Below are 15517 nucleotides of genomic sequence, written 5' to 3'. Positions count from 1 at the left end.
GGTAGTACGGAGCTGCATTTTCAGCATATTGCAGCTGTGTGCATCACAGAGACCATCTTCAGTGTGCTGCCCATCTTCTAGAGCTGTAGGATGAGTGGAGATTGGATGAGCGGAAGTTCAAGGCTATTGTATTCGCTTTGAAGGCGGCTCTAGGATTACTGGGTCATCAGTAGGGCAGCCTGCCTGGGCAGTAAAATTAGGTGTAACAGCTGGATGAAGACCTTTGGAAGCAAAACACAGATGCTGAGATAGGAGGTGACTGCTGTACGACTGTCATCTTATGCTGGGTGGCCGGGAGGAGCAAAAGACACAGGGTATTTGGGGTGGACAATCTTTGGAACAGGTTAGATGACTGGGTGACCAGTAGGACAGCCTTCCTGGGCAGTAAAAGCAAGTATAACAGCTGGACGATGACCTCTAGAAGCAAAATGCAGATGCTAAGGTAGTAGGCAACTTCTGCAGAATTGTTGTTTGATGCCGGGCGGCCTGGAGCAAAAAAGAAACTCAGAGTATTTGGGATGGACGGTCTGCTGGATGCCCAAGAATAGCTGGGCAGCAACTCTGATGTGGAAATGCAGCTGGTAGGTGAGCAGAAACAGTTGCCTGGGTGTGGACAGGTGGTAGTCAGCTGGGTGAAGAGAGTTTGATGAAGGTGATGCTGTAGAAGCTCCCTAAATTAGGTTGCTTGGCTGTGAAGAATGTGTGGACAGCAGGGTCAGCACTTGAAGAAGTTCCAAGAACTGAGATGTCCTCTGGGAAGGGTTGTGGGCAGGAGTGAGTGATGAGAGAGCTGAAGCTTGCCGGCTGGAATGAAGGGATTCAGGGATGCACTTACATAGACTCTCGTTTATAGAAGGATTTGTGGTGCACTTGATCTATTGCCCAAAGTAAGCCATTTGATAATAATATATCATTAAGTGCTTTTTGGGCCTGTTTTAAGGAGATTAAATTAAAGGTTAATGCATGACAATTAGATTAAGTGCAAACCCTATAATTAGTGGGTTAGCTAGTGGGTGTTGAGGTGGTGGGAAGGTGGACAGGTTTCATAGCAGATATGGGCTGGACATGGCAGGTCTGGTGCAGGCAGGTGTATGCAGATTTGGAGCAGCAGGGGATGTTAACCCCGGTGCAAAGAAAGCGAAAAAGAAAGCTAACCCCGGTGCAAAGAAAGGGAAAGAAAATCAAAAGACACAAGGCAAAGCGGAAAAAGGTGACCCAATGGAAAAATAGGAGGCAAAAGGCCAAAAGCGTAGGAGCAACTTTAAAAGTCCAGGGCGAGCGCAAATAGGAAAAGACGCATTTTAAATATAAAAGCACACCCTAAATTTTTGTAAAAGAGCGCGAGGCTTTCTCTTGTGCAATTTGTAAATGTAGATGGGCATGGGTGAAGGAACAATGTAAATAGGAAGGAAATAGGGAAAGAGGATCTAGGCTAAAACGGATGGTCATGTAAAAAAGGAATGGACGCCCAAGGAGAAGTTAGGACATGTATAAAAGGCAAAAAGTGAATAAAGAAGCTCATTCTTGTGTGTGGCCAAAACTAGCTTTCTTCTTGTTCTTACTTGTGCTTGTGCTTGAGAAAGGGAGTGAGTGTGTGAGGGTGAGGGATTGTGGTGGAGAAGCTCTCTATCTTCTCCTCTCTCCCTCTTCTCTTCTCGTCTCGCGCGCTGTAATGGAGCTTGGAGCTTGAGGATCGAGCTTGCTTGAGCTTGCACCTTGGACCGTGGAGCTACCGGAGAGCTTGTGGGAGGAGGCAACTCAATTGGGCATGAAGATAAGCTCATTACACTTGTAGGTGGGAGAGTGCGCACGGCTATGTGAGAGGTAGCCATTGCACTTGGCTTGAAATGCTTGAAACAATAAGCAGTCTGTGGGTCTTGGCAATCAAACATGAGCTCCCACATTTTAGTTCCGATGTCGGGACAACGAATTTAAGCTTTGAGTGCTTGTGCATTCTGAATCGAGCATTGAAGTAGGGTTTGCCCCAAACCAGTGTTTGAGATAGGTAGGAAGTGAGGGAGTCGGAGGGCATTTGATCTCCTTTGCAAGTAAGTTTTTTGGTTTTTAAGATTTTGGGTGAGTAGGTTGAAGTAGTGTAGGTGTTTGCTTTGCGTTTTGGATGCATTAAGATAGGAAGAAACAAGGAAAAGAAGAGAACAAACAATAGGGGTACTACTGTAAAATAGGTCAAAACAAGGAGGAAAATTGGGCTTAAATGAGAGAGAAGGGGGTAGTAAAGATCAAGAGAGAAGAAAGGGGTTTAAGAGGTCAAGAAGAGGGGGGGAGAGCCTATTTGTGTGTATTTAGTTAGAGAGAGAGAGAGAGAGAGAGAGCTAGCTAGCTATAGGGTAGGAGCATAGATTTGCTCAGTGATTCACATTCCCGTATGCCCGTGTTCTACAAGTATGCTTTGAGTGTCATTTGACGTTGCTTGTTCATAATTAGCACCCTAATTGCAATGTTCGAGTAGGTGTGTGAAGTATTTAATTGATTTTTCGCCGTTTTGGATCCCCACTGCCGCACTCAGATGCCATCTACGGCCTTGGACAGCCTCGATTGACTCGGATAGGCTTAAGTCACAGTCCATTCGGACGACCACAAAATCATCCGAGTCCGAGACTTGGACTCAAATCTTGAACATCACTCAGACTCAAACAAGTCGTACTGCCTCGGCCTCGAACGGCTAAGGTATTATGCTCGAATGGGCATGTGACTCGGACTTGGACATCCGAGTTTGAAACTCGCATATTTCAACTTGGACAAGTAGACAGAATAACATTCTGGCACATCAAGCCCATCCCATGGCAGAGCCCGGTGACACCATCGTAGGTCTCCAGACTTGCCCGATCTGATCAACCTAATCGATACGCTAGTTGCTCAAGAAACTGTCGACATGTCAGGAACTAGCACCAACCCTGGAGGCGATAAACTTGACTTGGGGGGATTTCCAACCGATATTTAGCAGCTTGTAAACCAGTAGGACTTGTGAACCAAAATGGTGCATCATGGTAGACCAGACGAGATCATAGCCGATCTCAAGGAAGAGAGAATGTAAGCAAGAAAAGTGTTGCAAAGCATAGCCGCCTACAACCAAGAGCAGTGAGCTCAAAAGCTGAGACAAGATGCATGAGGTCCAACGCATCTTCGCTCTCGCCAACAGAACTATGCTGAGAGGGAGAAAGCACTAGAGGCGGATCTTATACTGAGCGAGCTTCTTACGAAGTGACTCTTAGATAATACAGCTGTAGAGCAGAGTGGAGTAGCCCTAGGAACTACATTGCTATCGGGGCTAGGAATCACCCCAAACTTTAAGAGCTAAACCAAGATACATACGGTTACTAAAGCAACTTGACAAGTATCAATCTAGCAATGAATCGTACAGCTTTGTAGAGGAATTCGGAGCAAGTATGTGAGGCAAATGGCCTCATGGACCTTACTCAATGTGCACAAGCTTTCGGACTTTGTCTAGGAGACAAAGGATGGATGTGGTATACTAGCCTAGATAATGCCGAATGTAATAATTTTAATAACCTCAAGAATCTATTCATTAAGAGATTCTTCGAGGTGGGATACTTCGACAATCTCATTGTCAGGTTGATGAATGTTAGCCAAAGGGACAAGGAGGATATTTGAGACCGTCATTCACGGGCGGAGTCTCTTTAAGAGAATCCTAGTGGCGGTAGGATGACCTAACAAATGAGCGATCTCCACTATATTCATAAACAAAATTTGAAGCGAAGAGCTTTACAAGACCTTGGTGAGCAACTCGAACCTGCAGAGGGACGTGCTAGCTAGGGTCTTCGATGAAGTCATACGTGTGGATGACGTGCTCAAGGAGAGAAGCTCAAGAGCTAGAACTCTAGATAGCACTGCCTCTAGATCCTTAGAGAGAGCTATGACCATTAGCGAAAGATCTAGTCAGAGCACACAGGACAAGGAAAAGAGGGCCACTAACGAAGCATATCCCTTGCCCTGAGGATGAGTGGGATTGGATGCATGTGCTAGCCACCATCGGTCTGTCGTTCTGAGATGACGAGGAGGATTATAAGGAGGTTGCGAGGACAACCGATGAGTCCCACAAAGCCACACTATCTCAGTTGCTAAAGAGTAGGACCACACCATCAGTACCACTTTGCACGATGGCCAAGAGCTCTAGTAGTCGACCGACACCTGTTTCTTTCCACGTTCCACCTAACAATTTTGAATTTCAGGGGATTCTTCAACACTTGATGAGAGAGCTAGTTGGTAACTGAGCTGCCAATCTCAAACCCCTCAAGGACCTTATGGAGGAGTAAAAGTGGTAGTGGACCAAAAAGCATGACTTGCACCTATTGTAGAATTTGGCACTAATCACGAACGAGAAGAAGGTTGAGAGTGGAAGCGAGTAGTAAGAATATGACGATTTGGATGACGAGTACGAAGACTGCTATTCTACAAATGAGAAAAGTGGAAAAGTGGCCGAGACAGTAGAGTACGATATAGACGTCCAAGTGATCGAACAGATACAAGTAGACTCCAAGCCACAGAAAGTCAATGTCTTTAGGATCGAAAGAGGAGTCATCATGATGGAATGCGACTATACTTGGTTGGACCATCTGGGTGTCATAGACTATGAGCAAGCCGGATTAGTTCGACCCAGTATCGCACCACTCTTTAGAACTAAATCGTCCTCAGAGCTGTGACCACCAGGGGAAACTCCTAGTGAAGATTGTGAGTTTAACTTTGAGTTAGAAGTGAGCTCCGAAAGCGATCCAAAAATACCCCGACTACCTAAGATCAAACACACCAAAGGGGACCTGCCAATCCACCTAAGGTGTAGGCGGTTGGAGAAGGAAAAGAGGAGGCAATCAAAGGGGTTAGAAGTCGAGGAGCAAAGGAAGCCCTAGGATCTATTGAAGTGCTTCACGAAGTTCAAAAAGAGCGACAGGGTAGTGATCCTACTAGGAGCTAAGAGGCAAGGATAGGCAAGCAAACCAATAGAAGGGCTTGCTAAGGTCAAGGAAGTTAACTTAGCAGGGGAAGAGGCAAAGCATCGACCCATGTTCATAGCAGATGACCTGACTGAGAAAGAGGCCACTGATCACATTGTTCTCCTATGAGAGTACGTAGATGTGTTTGCTTGGTCCTTAGATGAACTAAAAGGAGTAGATCCGAGGGTTGTGACTCATAACATCCCTATGACTCTCGATGCGACATCTGTTAAGTAATGACCATACTTGATGAATCTGAAGCACATACACGCCGTTAAGGAGGAGATAGATAAGCTGTTGAAGTCCGGATTTATCTACGAAATCGAGCACACGGACTGGGAGTCACCTATTGTAATTGACTTGAAGAAGAATGGAAAGATTCGAGTGTGTGAAATATGAAAAGGTTAATGTTGCGACTAAGAGAGACAACTATCCACTGGCCTACATGGAGCACATGCTCGAAAGGGTAGCAGGAAAAGAATTCTACACTTTCCTGGACGGCTTCTTGGGCTACAACCAAGTGCGGGTGCTCCCTAATGATAAACATAAGATAACATTTGTGATCGAATGGGGTATATTTGCCTACATAGTCATGCCATTTGGGCTGACGAATGCACCAGCCATCTTTCAGCTCCTCATGTATGCTTAGGTGAGAATTGGAGGTGTTCGTTGACGATCTACGTGTCCACTCAAGTTGGAGAGAAGACTTAGATAAACTTCACATAGTCTTTGAGCGGTGTAGACTATATAATCTCTCCTTGAATCCGGTGAAGTGTTAGTTTTGTATAAAATATGGATGTATCCTAGGGCATAGAGTGTCTAAGAACGGCATTGCTACAGATTTCTCCAAGGTCAGAGTCATTGTTGATTTACCACCACCCATGAACTATAAGGGAGTTTAGTGTTTCTTGGGACACATTGGTTACTATCGGCGATTCGTTCTAAACTATGCACTAATTGCTAGAATCCTTTAGAAATTGTTGATTGTGTTTGAGTGGACCAAGGAATGCCAACGCGCCTATGAGGAGCTAAAGAAGGCTCTTACAACCGCATCAATCCTACGAGCCCCAGATTGATACATTCCACGTGCACATTGATGCATCAAAGTTCGTTGTGGGAGTTGTTTTGTGCCAATCTAGTGAACATAATCTCGATTATCCTGTGAGCTTTTCTAGCAGAGAACTCACGGATACGGAGATGAATTACTCCACAACGGAAAGGGAAGGCCTATCTATGGTGTCCACTGTAAAGAAGTTTCGTCATTATCTTTTAGCTACGCCCTTTATCTTCTTTGTTGACCATCAAGCTTTGCTTTATTTGGTGAACAAACCTTGTGCTACAAGATGCATAGCTAGATGGTTACTTCTGCTTCTAGAATTTGACTTTTCTGTGGATATGCGCAAGGATAAGCAGCATTACATGGTAGATTATATGTCTCGTATATCCACAGGAGAAGTTGCTGAATAGGGTATTGTAGATGACTTACTTGATGCGTACCTTTTCAACATGTCCAGTGAATGAGACTTGTTTAGGGCTGATCTAACATCGTATTAGGTAGATGACATAGTCCAAATACCTAGAGCATGAATTGCTTGAAAGACCTATAGAGAAGGCTAGACTAAAGTGCCTTATCCTCAAGATTCAATCCTAGCAGTTAATGGCCGGCTAGCTCTATAAGCTAGGACAGGATGGGTTATTGCGAAGATGCGTGTGTGAGCATGAGATGTATGATGTACTTGCTGAAGCGCATGATGGAATTGTTGGAGGATACTTCAGTGGGGACACTAGAGTACGCAAGGTGCTACAATCTCAACTATGGTGGCCCACCCTATTTCGCGATGCAGCTAAGTTCGTGAAGCATTGCAATGAGGGCCAAAGGACCAAAATCCCCACTTGTAAGGACAAGATGGAGTGGACCTCAATAATGGCATGACAACCCTTTGAAAAATTGGGAATCGACTTCATTGGGCCGATCAACATCACAACATAGAACTCACATGTGAAGTACATAATTGTAGTGATAGATTATCTCACAAAATGGGCAGAAGCTTGGGCCACCAGGAAGAATAATACTAGGACCACGGCTAAGTTCCTTTAGAAGCAGGTGATCTCATGATTCGGGTGCCCCATCGAACTAGTTAGTGATCAAGGCACGCACTTTATTAATGAAGTGATTGCTCATTTACTATCCACCTTCTTGATCATCCATAGGAAATCCCTACCATACTATCCTCAAGCTCACGATCAGGCGGAATCCACGAATAAGATCCTAGTAAATGTCCTAACTAAGGTAGTCTCCACCTTGTGCACTGACTAGGACAATAAGCTCATGGCAGCACTATGGGCCTATAGAATAGCTTATAAGATGGTCGTAGGGCAAACACCATTCAAATTGATCTATGAGATTGAAATAATCTTGCCAGTGGAGTTCTTCATTTCAAGCTTGAGAGTGGCAGTCCAAGAGAGATGGGATGGAAAGGAAACATGGACGGAACCCATGCACTGATATACGAGAAGGCAAGACGCAAGAGCTGGTTTGACAAACATGTCAAACGACGTGACCTCGAGTAAGGCGACCTAGTGCTGGTGTACTTTGTAAAGGGTCATAAGCAAATGAAGTTCAGAGAATCGAGATCTTTCAAGGTCCACAGCATTAGTCGATTTGGCAATATAGAGCTCAAGACTCTAGAGGGAGAGGGCATAGGCTTCTTTCATGTCAATCGACTCATGAAGTACTACCCTCCAATGCATCTGCCGCACAAGCCTCCAATATTGGAATCACCGGTGAACGTAAGAGTCGCCACCATCATTGAGATAGAGGACAAGGATGAGAAAGCAGTAGCACCTGCCTACCTACGCATATCGGTCACTGCCCAGAAGATACATGCCTTTTGATGCACTCATTGACGAGAGAGCTGACCTTAATATTCTTACACACGACCATTGGACCCTCATTGGTCAGCCCTCATTGCAGCCTACTAACACTGAACTCAGCCTGTTTGGAGGGCAGCCTTACTTATTGTTGGGAAAGTGCAAAGTAGCAGTCTCTATCGAGACTGAAAGCCTACCAATGATCTTCTACGTGTTGCCTAACACTAAGGCTACTGGTAAGGAAACACTGCTAGGACGCGCATTCAAGAAACAAGCACATTGCAATGTCAATTACGACTCAACATATTCACCTTGCCATTGGTAATGTTTGAATAGTGATGGTAAGGGTAGCACGGTTCCATCTAAGCCCGTAGTGCTACCGGTAGAGGAACCTTGTGCCAAGCCTAAGGAGGGGGGTTGTGACTTGTTTCACCCCACCAAAGCAAATCGGCCACAACCCCTAGTAGACGCACCTAAGACCACTGAGCAGTAGGTCAAATGGGTACCCAAACGACAATCGCTACTGTCTTGGAGCCAACCCGCACGAACTCATAATCCCAGACTTTCATGCCCTAGGCTTAGGAGACAAAGCTGGCGCTACAGAAGCATACGAATAGCCCAAGTCGCGATGGGTCCCTAAAGCCCTAATGCGTGCTCAAGGCTACTACAAAGGCAACAAATGGATTTGGTTGCCCAAGGCCATGAGTGGTACCTGTGTCCCTTAGACATGGCCTTTCGGCTCATCTCCACAAGACAGTAAGTCAGCTAAGAATGAGAAACCAATTGACCCGCAAGGTACCAAACCCATAGGACCACAATAGGTCTATTGACTAAAACCACAGCCCTTTACATTGAAACCGACTCAACCTGACACTTCTAGTGTCCCAACTGTCTCACAAGCAGAAAGCAACACATCAACTGAGCCACAAGACCAACCTATCACACAAGTGGCCGATAGACACCCTACTGACGAGTCCATGAAGTAGACATCACTTGCTAAGTTATCCAGTTCAGTTAAATCCCAACCTCCTGCAAGCCTTAGACACTTCTATGAGCGGAGATCTATTCTTACTTTGGTCTCGGGCCTAGCCACAAATACGGACAACTTGGTTACCTGCATTAGACGCTTGGATGCCACCTTTATCATGTTTGCTAAAAGCTATGAATGGTTGGATTTAGGCCTCCTAGACGAATCATTAGCAATGGATGTACGCTCCTTGCCATGCACCTAAGAAGAATATGAATTTGTGATCATGAAGGAGATTTATCGAGAGCAAGCTCTCAAAAAGCAACTAATCACCTTCCATAACAAGAGCAAAGTCTTTGCAACAAACTAGGAGCTAGAAGAGCTGAAAAAGCTAGCTGACTCTGACTCTTCCTTCTTGCGAAAATAGTATGCTTTTCGTCTCCAATGAGAACAAGAGGGTTTCCGAATTATGACCAACGTGGAGTAGAGATGTGCAATCAAAACCTTGGAGTACGACCCAATCTATGTGGCTTCTACCTCGTTTAGGGTCTTGGCCATCACTGGCAATTGACCGTTAGAAGATCGTGTTATGGACCACTCCTATTTGGACCAAATCTTGACCGAGGAAGAACTGCATATCACTAGCAGGATGAACTTTGGTGACTTTCTAATTGATGTCCTGATGTACATTACACATGTAGGCATTAGACCGTATGACATAGACTATCATGCCCACTTAGAGTATAATCCACAGTTCTATGATTGGCTCATGAAGAAATAAAGCCTAGCCAGCCAGCGTTTAACACCTTTAACCCTTCATCCTCCAATCCTAGGAAGAATCTTCATTATTTCTCAGAGGGGTGGGGGGGGAGGGTGGTAAGATGGACAAGAAAACATGTCTTGAATCTCAAACTAGATTTCAAAAGCAAGAAAGTACGATTAAAGTAAACTTGTACTTGAGGAAAATTTTCATGAAATTCTTGTTGGAATGCGTGGATTGCTTGAAGCAAAATTTTCATTCTTTACTTGAACATTTCACCATGCCATAGTATACATTTGCGATCCTCTTATCTTTTTGCAAAAAGTTGTTTCAAGTGAGCTAATAGTGAGTTGTTGCATCATGATAGGAACCTGAGATGGCAGGGCATCACGACAAAGGCAGCAAGCTTCCATTCTTGGAAGAGGAGCAGACCAAATACGGCATGGCTGCTGAGACAAGAGCCTTTAACCAGCTCAAGTACAGAAGCATTCAGAACCTAGAAGACATGGTGATAGAGGAGCAGGCTGTGAAATGGATCATCGACCAGTGCAACCTTAGCAAGTATCTGGAGAAAGTCAGCCAAGCCATCGATTACAGTAAGTGCATGGAGTTCTTGTGATCCTTCAACACCAATAGGAATCGTAGCACAGTGATGGTGAGGCAGGGAGAGCTGAAGATCTCGAGGGAAGCACAGTTCCAGAAAGGGTGATGGAAGCAAAAAGGAAAAGAAGAGAGATGGTGGAGCAAGCATAGAGGAGGTTGAGAGCCCAACCGCAGCAAGTTCTTGAAGTCCAGATCCCGCAAAGAGAAGAATGCTATCTTGTAAATTGGGCCTAGGGAACTAGCTATTTGGGAGCTGTGGGAGAACAAATACGAACCTTTTGAGTTCTCCTTTTACTAACCTCTCTCCTTAGACAGGGTCCTGTCTCTAAGAGTGATAGAGCAGGTGATCAGGCTCGCACAAGGACTAGGGAACCGATGGACAGATGAAAGAGAAAAATACTCTACAAGGTGGTAGAAAGAGCCTGCGGACTACTAGCAAGACAAGGTTTGGGAGATCCCAAAGATCCCTAGCGGATACGAAGCCCAACCGAAATGGTGGTGATATGTCTGGGACTCCAACCTTGATCCTTGTATGGCCTTCTGTAACACCATATTGGAGGAGAATAGGGGTACACTATAAGGTACACTATAAGGCGAATGTGCATGGCAGATATGATTTTCCCAAGATCTATAATGTGAATGCAAGGAGTACTTAATCTGCATTGAATGGGATATCCACCCATCCATCACGATGTCGTGATGTTGCGCATCCACCACTGTGAACTTGAGGGCGGAGTTTTTTGCCAGGATTTTGATCTCATTAGTTAGTGTCATTAGGAATTTGTTTTCTGTTGTGTGATTTTTTTTTTTTTTTTTTTTTTTGGGGTGCATTTTTTGCATAATGCACGAGCACATGTAGTCAGGCTAGGCACATTCTCTTTAGTGCATTCATAATTTTTGTGTGGAAATTGTTTGATTGATTGCATCGCATGGATCCAACATTGCATATTTCCTCGAATCATGAGTGGAAAAGCACGAAGTTTTATTTAATAGCATATTCTTCATAGGGCACATTGCATTGCTACACTTGTTGAAGTGATTAACCCAAAGCATAAGTCATGGAAATTCTTCTTATCACGAGATTTTGTGGTATGTTTGCCCTACCAGTGGATCATGACAATTTCCACATCAAGAGTAGGAAGTTGATGAAGGTTGTGTTATTTCAAGGGGATGCAAATTTGAACGACTTGATGCTTGTAAGAAAGCAGAGCAATATAAACTCATGGAGGCTCTAGATTTGTTGAGAGTCCTTGCTTGGCACGTTTGCTGTGCAGTTACTGGAGTTATGGTTTGTCCTATTGGTTATCCTATGCTTCTTTTCCCTTTGATCGATTGTCTCAAGCCTAATGATCTCCCATGTATTCTTTAAGATGGAGTCTGAATAAGCATGAATGCAGGACCATATGTTTTATGGCAGATTCAGAGCTACTTACATAGATGATTGGGTAAGTCAACATTCTAGAGGAAGAGGAGATCACAGTGCAATATACAGGGGATAGTTGTCAACTGATACCCCATTTCTTCAGCTCGAGTACGTGTAATCCTTGCGGATATATGAGCAACATACCAGTGTTATCATAGCCTTATTCCAAGCACTTGGTACTTTTGCTTTAGAGAGCTGATGTTAGTTGTGAAAAGCTGGGGATAGATGTGCAATGCAAAACAAAGATAACGGGGGACTTTTTTTGTTGAGGCAAACCACATTGAATTTAAGGGGGTGAAGGTAGTGACTCCTACTAGGAATACGTTGGTTGAGAACTTGACTCTCAAGATGAAACCTGGATCAAATCTGCTGATTACAGGTCCAAATGGGAGTGGAAAGAGTTCCTTGTTCTGAGTTCTTGGAGGCCTTTGGCCACTCGTTGCTGGGTGCATTGCAAAACCAGGAGTCATCTCTGAACAAGGAATGATGACATGGCCATTCCTTTGGTTGTTTCTTTAGCCGAGGAAGAGAAGAAAGCAAATTGCAAGGCAGGGTTCAGTCAAGATGTATTTGCAGAATTTGGGGATGACCATGACGTTACTGCAGGCAACATCAAAGCTAAGGTGCTGAACAGAGTAATAGAAAAGGCTTCCCACAAGACACTCAAAAAGGAAGCTGCAGCTGCAGCCATCTAGTGATGGGAATTTTGAAGTTGTTCTTGCAGAAGTGAGTGGCTCAGAGTCGTCTTCAGATGAAGATTATGATAGTGATTCAAAAGTGGAAATTTTAGCTTATGCAAAGAAGATGATTTGTAAAAAGAGCAAGGATGAGATTGTTGATTCCGGATATAATAGACACACCTTTAATGACGAAGGATTGTTTGTCTGGTTTGTTGATGATGAGAAGAAACATTATCAGCTTAATAAGCCTGTGACCAAGGAAGAGGTCGAAGCCATGAAAGCTCAATTTCGTGCCATTAACACACAGCCTGATTGGCTCCTGATCATGGCTTAATCATGGGCAATTTTTTAAAGCTTTTTAAGGTTATTCTTTAAAGCTTAAGCTTTAAAAGCATAGCCTTAATGTTTTTTAAAGCTAAACATTTAAAAAAACCTTAGGCTTTTTGGGAAAATAAAAGCACAAATGTGTGGATATAGAAGGGAAAATCTATAAAAGGGAGGCACTATTAGAGCCTTGCTTGGCCATCAAATTCAAAGGGAGTGGCTTGAGTTTGAGCATTGATCCCCTTACCCACTTTGAAGTTCTCGCCATCAAGTCTCATATGAGGGTGGCTTGAGTATGAGCTTTAAGCTCCTCGCCCTCTTTGAAGATCTTGAGAAGAGAGGCTCTTGAATATGAGCTTTAAGCTCCTCACCCTCCTCGAAGATCGTCATCAAATTCTATGGGAGTGGCTATTGAGTTCGAGCTTTGAGCTCCTTGCCTTCTTTGAAGATCTCTCCATCAAATCCTCACATTCCACCTTCTTTTCTTCTCTGTCAGATCAAGATTACGACCTTGGCTTCTGATTGGCCAGTGATCCTTTGCTTGCTTAAAAGAGACATGGCGAATTTCTCTACAACGACCTCATCCTCTTTACTACCCGACATTATATCAATGAATAATTTATCATCACAAGATTCATCTTGAGGTCTTCATACGTCTTTTGATCATATCCTTTACTCCCCTTGACTAAGAGTCTTTTGAACATGTATCTTGACTATATCTTTAATCAATGAGTATGTTTTCATCGCAATCGCTTTGTATCTAAAACTTCTTCTTCTGGGTAATTATCTTGTGCTGAGTACTCTTCATCATTCTTTGCTCCCATCTCACAAAGCATCCTTGCGGCGGTGAGTGACTTTCACGAACTCCTGCGCGTTTTCCGTGCGACAACGCAGTTCCTCGACATCCTGCCCCGATCCCATGTTCATCACTATCTATAATTATCTTAGGGTACTCAAGATTTTGTTCAAGCAAAAGCTCGTAGCAGAAGAGGCTCGTTGGCTGCCAACCACTCTTTTTTGATCTCAATACAAGAATCGATAGTTGCGCGATAGCCCGCCTCATGATGAGATCCACACTCCTACCTTCCTTTTGCATGGCAACCACTCTTTTTTGATCTCAATACAAGAATCGATAGTTGCAGGATAGCCCGTCTCATGATGAGAGCCACACTCCCACCTTTTTGCATGGCAGTCCTTGAAGATATGAATGACAGCCACTTCACTAAGTGCAGTTATCCCTTCCTGTCAATGACGCCCCTAAACATATGTATTAACATAAAAGGCTCCTTGCAGAGCAGACCCTTTCTTACCAAGTCTCTTAGGCCTCCTAGCAATGTAGCTCTTGAAGTGCATCGGGATGACGTCTAGCGTGCTTCCCCTTATGTATTAAATATTAAAATTAAAAAAAAAGGAGAGAGAAAGAAAGCAAGAAAAAAGATGAAGATGAAGCATAAGAAAAGGAAGAAATGGAATTCTCATGTACCATTAGAGTGCCACAGATATTGCACCTAGGGTGAATTATATCCCTAGTCCTTTTCCCCACTTCACTCTTAGGGCACATCAAGGGCAGGACACGCCTAGGGAGCTTACACTCGCCTATGACTAGACCTATCTCCCTAAGTCATACCCACAACACCTCCCTTTGAACGATCTGGGTCCTCAAGTGTGGGACAATACCATAGGTTTGCCTGACCCAACTCCGAGTTTCATTGGTATAGATACCATACATTGCATGGTGAGGTAGACACATCCCCTAGGTAGTGCACTTCCTTTTCCTTTTCAGGTACATTCGGTAACCCACGACCAACCACTAACCTCGGGAGCCCCTGTCACCCACTCGATCTCTTCTCGGCCTCCACAACCTTATATCCGTTTTGTTATGCTTCTTCTCCACGGCCAATCAATCTTTGCAAAATCCCATCTACCCACATGGCAAACCTTCAACCACCTGAGCCCTCACAAACATGTGCCATGGGACTAGCACTTGGCTAGGAGGGAGGTAATGCTAACCCCGGTGCAAAGAAAGCGAAAAAGAAAGCTAACCCTAGTGCAAAGAAAGCGAAAAAAAATCAAAAGATGCAAGGCAAAACAGAAAAAAGCGACCCAACAAAAAAATAGGAGGAAAAAGGCCAAAAGCGTAGGAGCAACTTTAAAAGTCGAGGGTGAGTGCAAAAAGGGAAAGGCGCATTTTAAATATAAAAGCACAACCTAAATTTTTGTAAAAGAGCACCATGCTCCCTCTTGTGCAATTTGTAAATGTAGATGGGCATGGGTGAAAGAACAATGTAAATAGGAAGGGAATAGGGAAAGAGGATCTAGGTTAAAATTGTCGGTCGTGTAAAAAAGGGATGGGCGCCCAAGGAGGAGGTAGGGTATGTATAAAAGGCAAAAAATGAATGAAGAAGCTCATTCTTGTGTGTGGTCAAAACTAGCTCTCTTCTTCTTCTTCTTGCTCTTACTTGTGCTTGTGTTTGAGAGAGGGAGTGAGAGAGTGAGCATGTGAGGGTGAGGGACCGTGGTGGAGAAGTTCTCCATATTCTCCTCTCTCTTTCTTCTCTTCTCTTCTCTTCTCTTGTCTCACGTGTGGCAATGGAGCTTGGAGCTTGAGGATCGAGCTTGCTTGAGCTTGTACCTTGTATTGTGGAGCTACCGGAGAGCTTGTGGGAGAAGGCAATTTGATTGGGCATAAAGGTAAGCTCACTACACTTGTAGGTGGGAGAGTGTGCATGGCTATGTGAGAGGTAGCCATTGCACTTGGCTTGAAATGCTTGAAACAATAAGCTGCCACAGGGGACTTGTGGCAAGGATTGGCTTGGTGGTGTGAGGCTGGGGGTGCTGCAAGTCATACGTGATGGGGACCTGGACCCTGGTTTTGCACTGGCATATTGTGTGCCCTGTGGATGTTCATGAAGGTTCATC

The 15517-nt window shown here is 44.3% G+C and overlaps 1 protein-coding gene across 1 annotated transcript in view; it reads left to right on the top strand.

The window, feature by feature from the left end:
* LOC148041087 (nitrate regulatory gene2 protein-like) overlaps positions 1–15517 on the top strand; it is an 80462-nt gene that overhangs the window by 38658 nt on the left and 26287 nt on the right. The gene's annotated exons all lie outside the window — the stretch shown is intronic.

This window comes from Lygodium microphyllum, chromosome 1 (assembly GCF_053477565.2).
Source record: "Lygodium microphyllum isolate KBCC chromosome 1, Lygodium_microphyllum_v1.1.10, whole genome shotgun sequence".
Lineage (NCBI taxonomy): Eukaryota > Viridiplantae > Streptophyta > Polypodiopsida > Schizaeales > Lygodiaceae > Lygodium > Lygodium microphyllum.
This window is presented reverse-complemented; position numbering and strand designations above follow the sequence as displayed.